The sequence below is a fragment of the Zeugodacus cucurbitae genome, chromosome 3, assembly GCF_028554725.1.
Source record: "Zeugodacus cucurbitae isolate PBARC_wt_2022May chromosome 3, idZeuCucr1.2, whole genome shotgun sequence".
NCBI classification, from domain to species: domain Eukaryota; kingdom Metazoa; phylum Arthropoda; class Insecta; order Diptera; family Tephritidae; genus Zeugodacus; species Zeugodacus cucurbitae.
The window spans coordinates 2,558,059-2,571,213 of record NC_071668.1 but is presented as its reverse complement, the minus strand read 5'-3'; positions in this window follow the sequence as shown (position 1 = coordinate 2,571,213).

Below are 13,155 nucleotides of genomic sequence, written 5' to 3'. Positions count from 1 at the left end.
TGCACAGGATATAAGCTCAGGATTAGACATTCCCAAAAAAACAAAAAATAGTCCGTAAAGGGTTTCATACTAAAATTAAAGCTGGAAAATGAGCTTAAAGCTTTTAGATAAGTTTAGTGAACTAAATGTAATTCCAGACCAGCGAGCAATACGAACATTTTGTGGGAGTTTATTGATTTCGGATTCTAAGCCATACTGTTAAAAGCAATATCATATATTTAAAGCAATATCTGCACTACAGTCTTGAAGAACATTGAATCAGAGCTAGTGAGCTTTTTTAATATGCTAGTGAGCTTTTTTAATGTAAAGCTTACCGGGTACACAATATCAGAGAGTCTCCACTGAAAACCTAATCTGCGTTGAGTCGTGAGTTCAATAAAAAATCAGAGAAAGAGTTAATCGGAAACAGTTTAGAATTAGTCGAGTTCTACGAAAGCTACATAGCATGAAAAAGATTACTTAAATCCTGGGTATAAATTTCGGATGAGTTACATAAAATATTTGTATTCACAGGTTAAAACCTCAGAATTAGACCTTCACATAAAAGGAGAATCAATGTTTTGTGCTGAAATAAAAAGCTTAAAAATGAGCTTAAAGCTTGCAGATAAGTTTAGTGAACTAAATATTAATTCCAGACCAGAAAGCGAGAAATATGAACATCTTGTGGCAGTTTAATGAAATATATTTTCAAATTAATTACATATAAAACATATTTACCTGGCATTCCACTGATGATTTCGACATTTCATAGATTTAATCTCTCTGCTGTTGAAACTTTCAGAGTAATATATCTACATATATGTTTGTAGGTATATGTGAGTATGAAAATATGTTTCGGTATCTGAATTAAATATGAAAATATACGCCATTATGTGCATATATGAGTGTGTATGTGTGTGTGTGTGACCCAGCACAAAGACGACGTTATGTTGATGGAATTAATTTTAAAAGGTATTTAGTTGAACAGAATGCAACCGATAACGCATACAACTAAGAGTTCCACACTTACACTCACACATATACATTTTGACATATACACATATACACCTACACTCCATACAAGCATTTGCGCTCGGCTCACAAATAAATAAGAAAAACCTATCTACTGTAGACAGCATTTGTGTCTCTGCTCCAAATGAAATTCATTTCACAAAATCCCTAAGCGTCTTGTCAATTCTTCTGGCTGTACTACATTTCGGCCGCCCCTCACCACCCGCCGTCCTCAGCAACGCCACTCCAACATTGCAGCAAGTGCAATTAAATTGTTGGCAACTTTTGTAGAAATAAATTTAATAAAAGCTCTTTGGCACGGCGGCAGCAGGGGATGTGGCAACCCGCCGCTGTCATGCGATATCCTGCTGAACACACACACACACTCAGATATGTGAGCATATATGTAAATATAATAAAAATGCTAAGTAAAGTTGAAATCTTGTTTGCTTTGAAGTATTCGTATATTTTCGTTTTATCACAGACGCTGCGCTGATTGCTTGTTGATTGTTGCTGCTGCTGTTGAAGTCACTCTCTGTTCTCTGTAATATTTTTGCCTTTTATAATGACATATGCTTGACTCCAAAAAAAAGGGGGCGCGACCCGTCGCAGCCAGCGATGTGCGGGAAAATGGTTTGGAATTGTTGGCACATGACTTTGGCAAACACACTTAAGGGTTGCCAGTCTGTCTCAGGTTGCTGACATTTGCCAGTTTCAAGTGCAAACTTTATTAGGGAAAAATGTTGAAAATGTCGAAAAACTCGAGGGATCTCCAAAAGTCGAAAATATTATGAAAGAGCACGTCACAACAATTTGACGGATTGTCAGATTGTCAGGGTAAATATGATTCTATGGTAATGGATAACATAATTGTCTTTTAGGTTAATTCAGTTTATAACCTATACTTCTAGCACTTTAGGGGTTGCAGCGGTCTTTCTATAAAAGTCCATTGAAATATTGAGCAAATGCATAGTAGAAATACTTAACTCAAAAAAATATCAAACGTAATTCAAACTAAACGCTTTTAATGTGATTGAAGATGCTAGCACACCACTTTTTTCAAAACTCCCCACAGCACTGCAATAAATGAGATTTGAAATACTATCCGCCTTCGATTACTCCAACCCACCCCCAGATAATCGCTCGCACATCTGTGTCATCTTGAAGACAACCGTTTTAACACTCACCGACCGACCGATCTGTGCAACCCTTCGCCAAACTCGCACGCCACCCACTCCCTCGTCGAATTTGGCGTGTCTTCGTGACAACAGCAAACCATTTCGCACAAGTCCATGTTGATTGTGTTAATAGCAGCTGTTTCGTACATTAATGTTATTAATTTTGACTTTAGTGTCGAAAGCGTCCAGCTGATGCTGCTGCAATTCATTTACCGTTTTTCTATGCTTTCATTATTGTTTCGTCGTGTTATTGTTTTGAACTCTTCTCCGTTAATCCGCTGCTAAGTCGTGTATAGTTCAACTCTAAATTACTTTCTCTGTCTTATTTGTCGCCGTTTTTGTTTTTGTTTTTGTATTTGGATTTGAACTTAGTGCTAATGCCCAGTGGCTATTGTAAAGTCTTCGTTAGCAATTCGCACTTGTGCCGGAGAAATGTGGAAAATAAATGAATGTGGCGTTTAACAACAGTTGTTAGTTGTAAACATCAATAACTGTTTTCTCATGCGGGCTTAGAGCATGGCTACAAGCTGACATGAGTGGTTAACGGAGTACATTGTAGACAATTTATTAAAATGGAATAATTTATTTTATTATGTTAGTTGTCAGCTTGAACATAGTCTATTTCCATTTTAGTTTTCACTAGCCCTGCATAAAATAAATTTAAACCAAAGATGCTTTACAAATAAAAACCCATTCTCTTACACTTGCGATGCTTTCTTTTTCTTGCTTCACTCTCAGAGTTGAATGAATTTTCGTTATTTAATTCGTAATCAATTTCTATTCAGCAAATATTTGTTGGTTCGCTGTTCGATATAGGTTCCTGAAGCATCGCCGGAATTCCTGACCTTTTTCTTGTCCTTTTTCACTCCTTTACGTCCTTTATATAATGAAACAGAAACTTTGGATAACGATTTTCATTCCGTGACAGTTCTCTGATATATAGAAACCTCTGAAGAAGCTTTGAATTTTAATCCGTTATTTAGGCTTGTTGGGAACAGCCTTAACCACATGAAACGCATGCATAAAAGTGGTTTTCGGGAAGAAATAAGAATAATATTTAATTTATTGTTCGCTGAATGTGTGCTCAAAGCTAGTTAGGAAGTGTCTTAGTTCATTACAGTTAGCGTCATGCTATTTCACTATAAGACTCGTGTAGGGATCACAGCGTAATCACTGGGAGCTGCAGAGCGGACCATCATCCTATTTTACCATGCTGGGAACGAGTCGGGGCTCCGTTGTCCTCTTCTGCTATAGCACTGGAAGTCTCGCGGGCTTGGTAAGCGCTATTAACAACTAAAACACTGCGGAATAGATACATGCGATGAGGCTAGGAATCCTGCCGTACGCAAACTATCATAGCTGTAAGGAGGACCGAGCTATGGAAACAAGATGTCATAACCTCCTCCACTATCCAGCGTTCGCAAGACTGTGGTTGGAATATCTCGGTAGTTAAACTTGAGGCGAACTATACGAATTTGCCGGATTAGACATTAGCCGTCTATTAAAATTTGTAAGAGGCTCAAAACGCTTCGGCGATACGTAAGGGTCTTCTTAGCGATCCATTAGGAGTCTTCTGGTATCAGTATGCACTGGAACCTCCAGCTGTCCAAATGGGATCCATCGCAAAACCTGTCGCGGAGGTCAGCCTTTTTAACCTCCGCGGCGGGCCTTGGTACGTTGTCCGACATCCACTATACCTATACCCTTTGAAGGAATTCAAAATAAGCAACTGTCCGACTTCTGTTGTTTAAATAGACGATTTTAGGTAATTAGATGTTGAATAGATGTAGAAAACTACAAATACATGCAAGACATTTTTTTAATAGAGTTGCCACCTCGCAAAAAATAAAATTTAAATATCATATTGGTCTACAACTTTGCTTCCGCCGTTTTTTTTTTAATTTAAGGCTTTATTGTATGAAAACGGTTACAAAAATGTTATTCAAAATATTGGCCGTCGATAGCTAACACTTTTGACCATCTTTCTCGCAGCATGCGTATTCCGTGACGAAAGAACTCCTCATCTTTCGAGTCGATCCAAGTATCAATCCAATTTTTGACTTCTTCATAAGAACTGAAGTGCTCGTTAGCTAGACCGTGTGCCATCGATTGGAACAAGTGGTAGTCCGATGGAGCAACGTCTGGAGAATACAGCGGGTGGGGCAAGATCTCCCATTTCAGCGTCTCCATATATTATTTGACCACCTTTGCCGAGCATTGTCATGCTGGATAATGACTTTACCGTGTCTTTCCTCCAACTCTGGCCGTTTTTCTTTTAGTGCTCGGTTCAAACGCATCAACTGAGTTCGGTATCGATCTCCTGTGATGCTTTCAGTTGGCTTTAGCAGCTCATAATATATGACCCCCAGCTGGTCCCACCAAATGCAGAGCGTGACATTGGCGCCGTGAATGTTCGGTTTTTGGGTCGACGTGAAAGCATGTCCAGGCATTCCCCATGGCCTTGTTCGCTTAGGATTATCGTAGTGAATGCGATGTAAAAATCCCTTTCGGTTGTGCCTTTGAAGCAGCTGTTCACATGCAAAGAAGCTTCGTACGACATCTCTTGATTTCAAGTCGTAAGGAACCCAGTTTCCTTGTTTCTGAATCATCTCCATAGCTTTGAGGCGTTTTGATACGGCTTGCTGTGTCACTTGCAAAGATTCGCCCAATTCCTCTTGGGTTTGAAACGCATCTTGGTCGAGTAATGCTTCCAATTCAGCATCTTCGAAAATCTTCTCCCTTCCACCACCATGCCGGTCTTCGACTTCATAATCACCATTATTAAAACGTTGAAACCATTCGCGACATATTCTTTCACTTTCGATATTCGGCATTCGATGTGCCTAAGCCGCACTTTTCTTGGAATTAAAAAAGAAACGCAAAATTTCCCGCAAATGTCGAGAATTCGGCTCAAAAAGTGAAATTTTCAATTGAGAATAAGTTTGGGATGCAAACAGATCTCAACAAATATTTTGTTGGGTTAATGTTGACACAAATGTCCAAGATCGATATAAAACGATTTAATCGACCAGTGCTTGACCCTGGAGACACCTATTGGAAATCGGAAGCAAAGTTGTAGACCTGTACAAAATATTAGAAATTTCTGAGAGTTTTATGAAAAGTAGAGGGGTCTATAGAATAAACATATCCATGGCTATAATTATGGTAGAACAGAATAAGTAAGATGATCGGGATATCGCTTAAACTTTTTCTTAGGGACTTCAATATATATTGGAATGAATTTCAACCAATAAATAAATGTTGTGTAATTCATTTATCACTTAAAAGCACTCCTACTTCCTCATTTAACCAAAACTATATTAAATGTGAGAGATGATTTGAGTAAAGTGCATAAGTCTTCAGATAAGTAGAAAGGACTCATTATACTAACAAAACAACATTTCTCTCTAATTAGTTTAAAATTAAAAGTGTTAAGTAGAAGAAACACTGCAATTCACAACTTTCAAATGCATGTTAAGCCGATTCGGTCTGTTGTGTGTGCTAAATTGTCGGTGATGAGCAACTAACTTAAATCATAAAAATGTATAAAATTAAATGCGAAAGAATGGCAATGCTTAAGGATAAACCACTCGTTCCACATAAAATTTATTTGCAAAATAACGGTAATTTATTCATAATGTAGTAAAATAAAGGCAACCACAGCCGGCAAACACCTAACCTAAAAGTGAAAGTCATAAGCTTTGTTCTTGCTCTCACACTCACTGCATGTGTATGTGTGTGTGAGTGTCTGTGAATTTACAAGTAAACTCAGAAAATACGAAATTAATTTGCTGGAAACAATGAGAACAAAGCGCTTCGCACTGAGGCGGCCCATAATAATTGTTGAACCAAATAAAATGTTGAAAGTCAATTTTTTTGTTTTTTTATCTTTTTGTTGCTTTCACATTTTTAAATCAATGATGCAGCACAACATCTGTTGGCAGATTTGGCCGAAAGCGTTGCTCGGTAAGCGCTGAGAAGGCAGAGACGGCGGATGCTCCTACTATTTTTTAACAAATGGAGAACCCTCTTTAACTTTTTTTTTTTGCTGTTCCACCGCTGTTTAACTGTTAATGATGCAAAAAAAAATATTCTAAAATAAAATCTTCCATGAGTGTGCGGCATTAATACTTCGGCGCAATAAAAATAAGCGTCGGTTTTGCAGAGAAAAAAAAGTATATGCAAAGTGTGGCAGATTATGAATTTCTAGTGGCAACAATAAATTTAAGCACCGAAAACAGTTTACGCAACACACACACGCCCACACACCCACACGCAGCAAGTATTTAGGAAGTTTTGCCGGCGCACACGCCGCAAAGTAGGCAAACATATTTCGGTGTAGCCGTGCGCATGCTGAAAAAACAGGTGCTAAGCTAAAAATAATGTTGCAAGCTAAACAAAAAACAGCAACAATGCCGCAACAAAAGCGTACAATATGCATTTGTATACATTCATAAAAACATATATGAAAATTATATAATAAAATACCAAAAAAAAATATTTTTTGCCGAAAATTGAGGTTAGGGCGCTGAAAGTTTGCGGCGCGTGCGATGCTCTAAATTCAATATTAAACATAATTGCATTTAGAAGCGATTTTATTAAAAGCAAATTAGTAACGCCTCCAGAATATTTCGTGCCACATGAGTGTTTTGAGGTTATGTAGCGTTTCGAATACAGATTATGAGTAATATTAATTGAAAATATATAAGCAATTTCTAGTATCAACTAAAATGCAGCCTGACAACAACAAGGAATGCTATTGCTGCAAATATATCAAATGTTGCAAGTATATCAATTGTTGCAAGCATATCAATTGTTGCAAGCACACATAGAAATTTGCGGAATCTTAGCGTCTAAGCACCTACTCAACTATTTCCCTCTCAATCTTGAGAAATCTTGTGATTGCTTTTACGTTGCAAGGAGGCGTACGTTGCCACACGCCTAAATGTATGCAGTTGCAGTTGCGCCTACAACATCTCTATCAGGTGCCAGCCTTAAATGCCTTGCCATATTAGTTGAAGACACATGCACCCACCCACATACAAGGCACTGAGTGCTGTTGAAATCACTGTAATTACACTGGCGCTTCAGTTGCAGGCGATTTGTTATTACTTTCCTGCTATTATGCCACATTACAACTACAACAACAACAATATATGTGTGTGGGTGTTTGTGCAACACTTCAGTGCATATAATTACATTGTATTTACTTAATGCGAATATTTTGATCTGCAACCTGTGGTGAGTGCTGTGCAACACTAGTCGGTACGCCGGTCCAACAGTCAACGGCGCGCAGCCACTCAGCGTGACTCAGCTGCTGAGCTTGTAAATTGTTTGTTAGTTGCAAATACCTAAACACGGATATGCGTGTTGTTGTTGTTGTTGTTGTCTGTCACTGCATTTGCATCTTAGATAAATGCCGTGCATAACACTGACTGTCGGTACAACGAACGGTATTTACTGGCAGAAATGTCCGCCCACAAGCACTATTAGGGGATGACGGCGGCGCAGCAGCAGCTTAAGCCAGAGCAAGGACATCAAGGATCATGTGTGGCATGTAGCATGTGGCATGTGTGGATGTATGTTGCATGCTAACTTTGTTGTTGTGATTGCCTGCTGTCATTGTTATTATCACTAACACTGCTTGTCATAGCTGTTGTTGTTGTTTTTCTTGTTGCTGCTGTAAATAAACTTGAATTGCTGCAATCGCTTAGCAACACTACAGAAATAACAACAGCAACAACAACACGTGTAACATTTGCGACAACAGCGACAGTTTATTTTATTTACTGTTGCTCGCCCTTGCCCTTCTCCGCCACTCCGCAGGGGCATGTGAATGAGAGTACAGTGAAGAGATGCTGAGTCGAATGTGTTGTTGCCACATAGCCTTGCACCACCACCAAACACTTGTCAGCAACGAGAGAGGTATTTCCAAGTGACAGCGTCAATTGCGTCTGTGGTAATGTGACAGGCTGCAGCAACAACAGCAACAAAAATACCCAGCTGTTGGTAGCACAGCACAATATAGCATGACATAGCACAGCACAGCACTGAGCTAATGCCAATAGCAGCCAGACAGGTGTGTGCGGACCTAACAAGCACGTGTTGCAATACTCGCAATTTACTACTAAACTAAATATATTTGTTGTTCACCTTATTTATTTATGCTACATGTGTATGTATGTGTTGTTGTTGTTGTTGTTGTTGTTCAATTTTGTTAGTTGTTGTTGTTGCATTTGTGTCGCCGGTTGTTTGCATTTGCATTTGCATTGCATTGCGCTGGACTGAGTTGGATTTGTGTGCATTGTTTTGTCTGTCACTTGCATTGTCAACGGTCAGCTGTCAGCTGTCACGGCCAGTTTAACATTATTGCTCTGCTCTGCTCTGCTGTGCTGTACTGTTATGGGTGAAATGTGAATTTTCAAATACTCTCATATATATTTTGACATTGACATCCAATTGTGTGAGTGCACGCACATTTGCCGACTTGAATAACGGTCATTCGTTTGACGCCGACCTGTCAAAATGCCGTTATGCATTGCCATTGCATTTGAAATGCTTTTAGGTGTCAATGCGTGTGCGACGTTAAGTGACGGTGACCGTCGTACGTAAATTGCAATCATTTTCTATTTGTTGGCCAATGATTGGAAATGCAATATTTTTGTGATGGCCAACTTAGTTGGTGGCACGTGTTGAGAGATAGAGCTTGACGAAATTATTTTGTTAGAAATTATTTAAATTTTTATTTCTTTTGCAATTTCAATGATATAATGGCCACGCCCACTTTTAGATACGATTCGAAGTCACGACATCTACTGACAAACCTTTCTCAGCATAGATCATTATTATATTCGACCCCACCTCAAAGAAAGTCGTCGAAACAATATTATATTCCTAATGGGAGGCAACTATTTTGTGTCAAATATGCTTCCTTAGTCCCTTTACTCCGCTTTGCTCTTATGATCGGTCCAAAGAGATAGAGAAAGATCTCCTATATAACGAAAAAGTATAGACAAGTGCCGGTGGCTGAGGTTTTCTCGTATATATAGTTCTCATGAGAGACATCTGTAACCAGTTTGATACTAAAGATAAGTAATCTCAGTTAAAGAATGTAAAGGTCTATCCATATTAATCGGAATGTTCAGAGTTTTTTTTCTTAGTTTTAACAAACCTTTGGAACACTGCTCTATAATCGCTGGAGAGTATAGAAATTTCTCAGATATGTCGTCTTTCTGGGCACTCGCTCTTCAAACTCTTGCAATTTAAAGCAATTCATGTTAATTACAACTCCATTTAATTACCAAATTAAAGCACAACAAACCAGACCATTATCCGTAAGAAACTCACCGCGTACTCGCCACAAAAGCCACAGTTGGAGAGAAATCTCCAACCCAGTAAAACCAATACCGGCGCCAACCCACATCAAAGCAGCAACCGGAAATCTTAGAAATGGAACATCGAAAATGCCGAATGCCGAGGAAATGCAAACAAATGAAAAGCGAGAGTGAATGCGGCTCCATAAAAATAAAATTCGAGCAACACAGCAAAGCAAAAAGGTAAATGACGAACGTGCACCGGCAGATGGCATCCTTAAAATGCGACAACATTAAATTGAGAATTGAGGATTGAGCATTTGACAGTTCGGCCGGTTAGCAGTGGGCCGCTTGGGTAGTGGAGGTCCGACGTCCAGGTTGTAGGGCGCGTTGTCAGGCAGGCGGTTGGGTGCCCCGGCAAGTCAACGCATTTAAGACGAAATAAATTGGATTAGAAACCGCACAAATCCAATTGTCTTCTGTGGTCGAAATAAATATGCAGGGATAACTAGGTGCACGCACACCCAGCAACTGGCCCCTGTTGCCCCTGTATGTGTGTGAGTGAGTCAGGAAAAGTCACAACTATCAGGCTTTGTTTGGCGTCAGCAGGTAGTTGTAGCGATTGAGGCTATTTGCGGTGCAAAGGCAAAGTCAATCCAACGCAGCAGGTGACATTTATTGTTGTTGTTGTTGTTGTATGTGTAGCGAAAGTGAGCTACAATAGTTGTGTGTTGTTGTTGCAGAGTAAAACATTTAAAAGTCATATAACACAAAACGATAGTGAAGGCAAGCAGAACTGTCTCTGTCCTCTTTAATATATGTAAGCATATGTGTGTGATACAGGGTGCTCATACATGGTTTTTTATGTTATAATAGCCATGTTATATGTGCCAAATCCTGTCTCAAAATTTTGTTTCCTTAAATTTCAAACATTTGCGTGCAAAATAATGGCACTATGACTTGCTTTAAAAAATCTACCTTTGAGGCACCCTGTAATTGTCCTATATTATATGTATTTAATCCGTTGTATTGTACACAAATCAAACACTAATTGGATTTCCAAGGTTTCAAGTTGTCAATATGCCCGTTTCTCCATGTATTTAACGGTATTTGTGTTGTGTACACAAGCAGTATGCCGCTTTGTGTGTGTGCGTGTGTGTGTTGCCATATAAAATCTGGACATTTTGTGTCAATTCGTGCGATTCAAATGAGCAAAGAAATCCTGTATCTATCAACCAATAAACACATGTAGTGCGGCACATTTTTATTTGCGTATGTATGTATGTGTAGTATGTGGATGAATTGCTTGTTGTTGTTGCTTTCGGAGTAATGGGTCAATGTCCATTAATCACGAATGGCAAGCATGTGGCAATATTCACACTGCCCGAAACGATTGCTCGGGCAGCACATTAGGTAATTATCAACAAAACAAAACCCAAAAAAATGAATAAATATATAAAAAACAAGTAATGGGAAAATATACAGGGTGATCCATATGCGAATATAATAATTTTAGTTGTTTAGTTAGAGAAAAACTTTGTTGATCTGTTTGAATATCTGGATTATTATTTATGCAATATTTATTTCAAACATATTTTGGTATAGTGTTGCCAGATTTTGAAAAAAATTCCAAATATTAAAAGAAAATCCAAATGGCGAGGTATCTGTAAGAAATTTAGACATATAACATACTTACGAATTAATTATAAAAATTTTGAGGCCTCATTTTAAATAGAGTTGCCACCTAACGAAATCGATTCTTGATAAATTTCAAAATTTTGTCGCAATGAAGTGCTTAAGAAAGTCTTTCGCAAAGTAATTTGGAGAACCTTCATTTAGACTTACCCCAAAATAGAGTTGCCACTTTTTTATAAAATAAAATTTCTACTTATGACAGTTTATTCGATATTTTTATTGCTCAGATTACTAATTTCTATAAACCACTTCCAGCTGTATGAAACATGTACTTGCCTAGTGATTGTTTCATCTGAAACACGTTCTAGGTCATCGCTCATCTTAACTGTAACAAATTAAAACTGTAGTAAAATCAGTATATACACACACAAACGTTATACATACGTACATTAACTGTTATATAATATATCTACGCAAACATAACCGTATCTAACGGCCAACACTTATTCAACTGACATAACGACTGCATAACAGCTTGGATAACTGGTAACTCAAACACCATCTCCCCTGCTGTCCATTGTCGCATATATTCCTCGTCTTCTACGCCAACACTCGCACACCTGCACTGTTGTTCGCTTTGCAATCACAATCTCTTCTATCTGATTTTTTCGCTTTGAAGCAAATCGACGATTTTCATTTCAATGACAAAGCCAAGCTCCACTCCGGCATGCGAGTGTGTGTGTCGCCTTCAAGCGAGTTCAGATGTCAACACGTCGCATATCGATGTGCGTCGGTGTTATGCCTTATGTTGCTGTTGTTGTTGTTGTTGTACTTCATATGCGTACGTGTAGCAGATCACGTAGTAGAATGTCGTGTTTAAGTGAGTGTATTGTCGTCGTCGTCAGCAGCTTCACTCGCAGTAGGCGGCTCAGTCGTCAGTGGGCATCCCGGCTTTTGTTCGAGCATTTGCTGGCACACAAACATATGCACAAATCTAACTGTGTAGGCACTATGCAAATAAAAAGTAAAGCTGGAAACGTGTACAATGCTAGTTTGTAGATATAAGAGTGTGTGTGTGTGTGTATGCGAGCTTAATGTATTCGCTGGTGACTTTGTGCTTGATGCCGCCTGTGATCCCGTGCGTCAGTCACATACACGCTGGGCAAACACTTAAATTGCAATTTGCAAATAGTACGGAACGGAGTCGTAGCACACAATTTTGCACCACACGCACACACATATCAGCAATGCTTTTGTCACCCACACACACACACACACTTAGGTGGAAGAACTATTTGCTCAGTCGCCTTGTGCAGCACACCCACTCACTAAGCCGACGAGACGCTCTAACCGTTATAATCCAGCGTTGACTTTGTCAGCGCCATCATCTTTCGGCGTGTGCAACACCCGCCTGCGTCGCATCTCTGATGCCTGTCACAGCTGTTGCCGCAATTACCACAACTATCCAACTTGTTATTTCGTACCCGGTTCTTTGTACGCTGCCGCCGTCATCGCCGCCGCTGTCTTTTGCTGTTATTTCGCTTTGCCGCTTGCGCGCTCTTTGTTGTGGTTTGCCATAGCTTAGGCAACGGCGGCTCGTCAACTCATGAAAGGGAAATTTTTGATGAACATCTGTGTACCGTTACTCATCCGCACCCTACACGGCCTACACTTTGTTTCATATGTTGCGGTTGCGAAGGATAGCGTTGGTTGGAAAAGTGCAGACGAGCTGCTGCGTCGTTAGTTGAAAATGTTACGTATACGCCAGGTAGGCGCTGACATAGAAATATTTGTGAAAGTGTGTGTGCTTTTTAGTTGCAAATTAGCACGTCCAACTAAGCAAAGGGGTCGTGCTTAACAAACTGGAGCAACTCGTTATGCATTCAAAGATGTTTAACACAGAAAATATTTTGGCGCTCAACAGGAAGTGTTACGAATTTATGAAAAAAGATAGATTAAGATAGACTCACAAATGGCGATTATTGGTTCCTCTCACTTCAAAGACTTTAATATTTGATAATTAATACACATTTACTTTA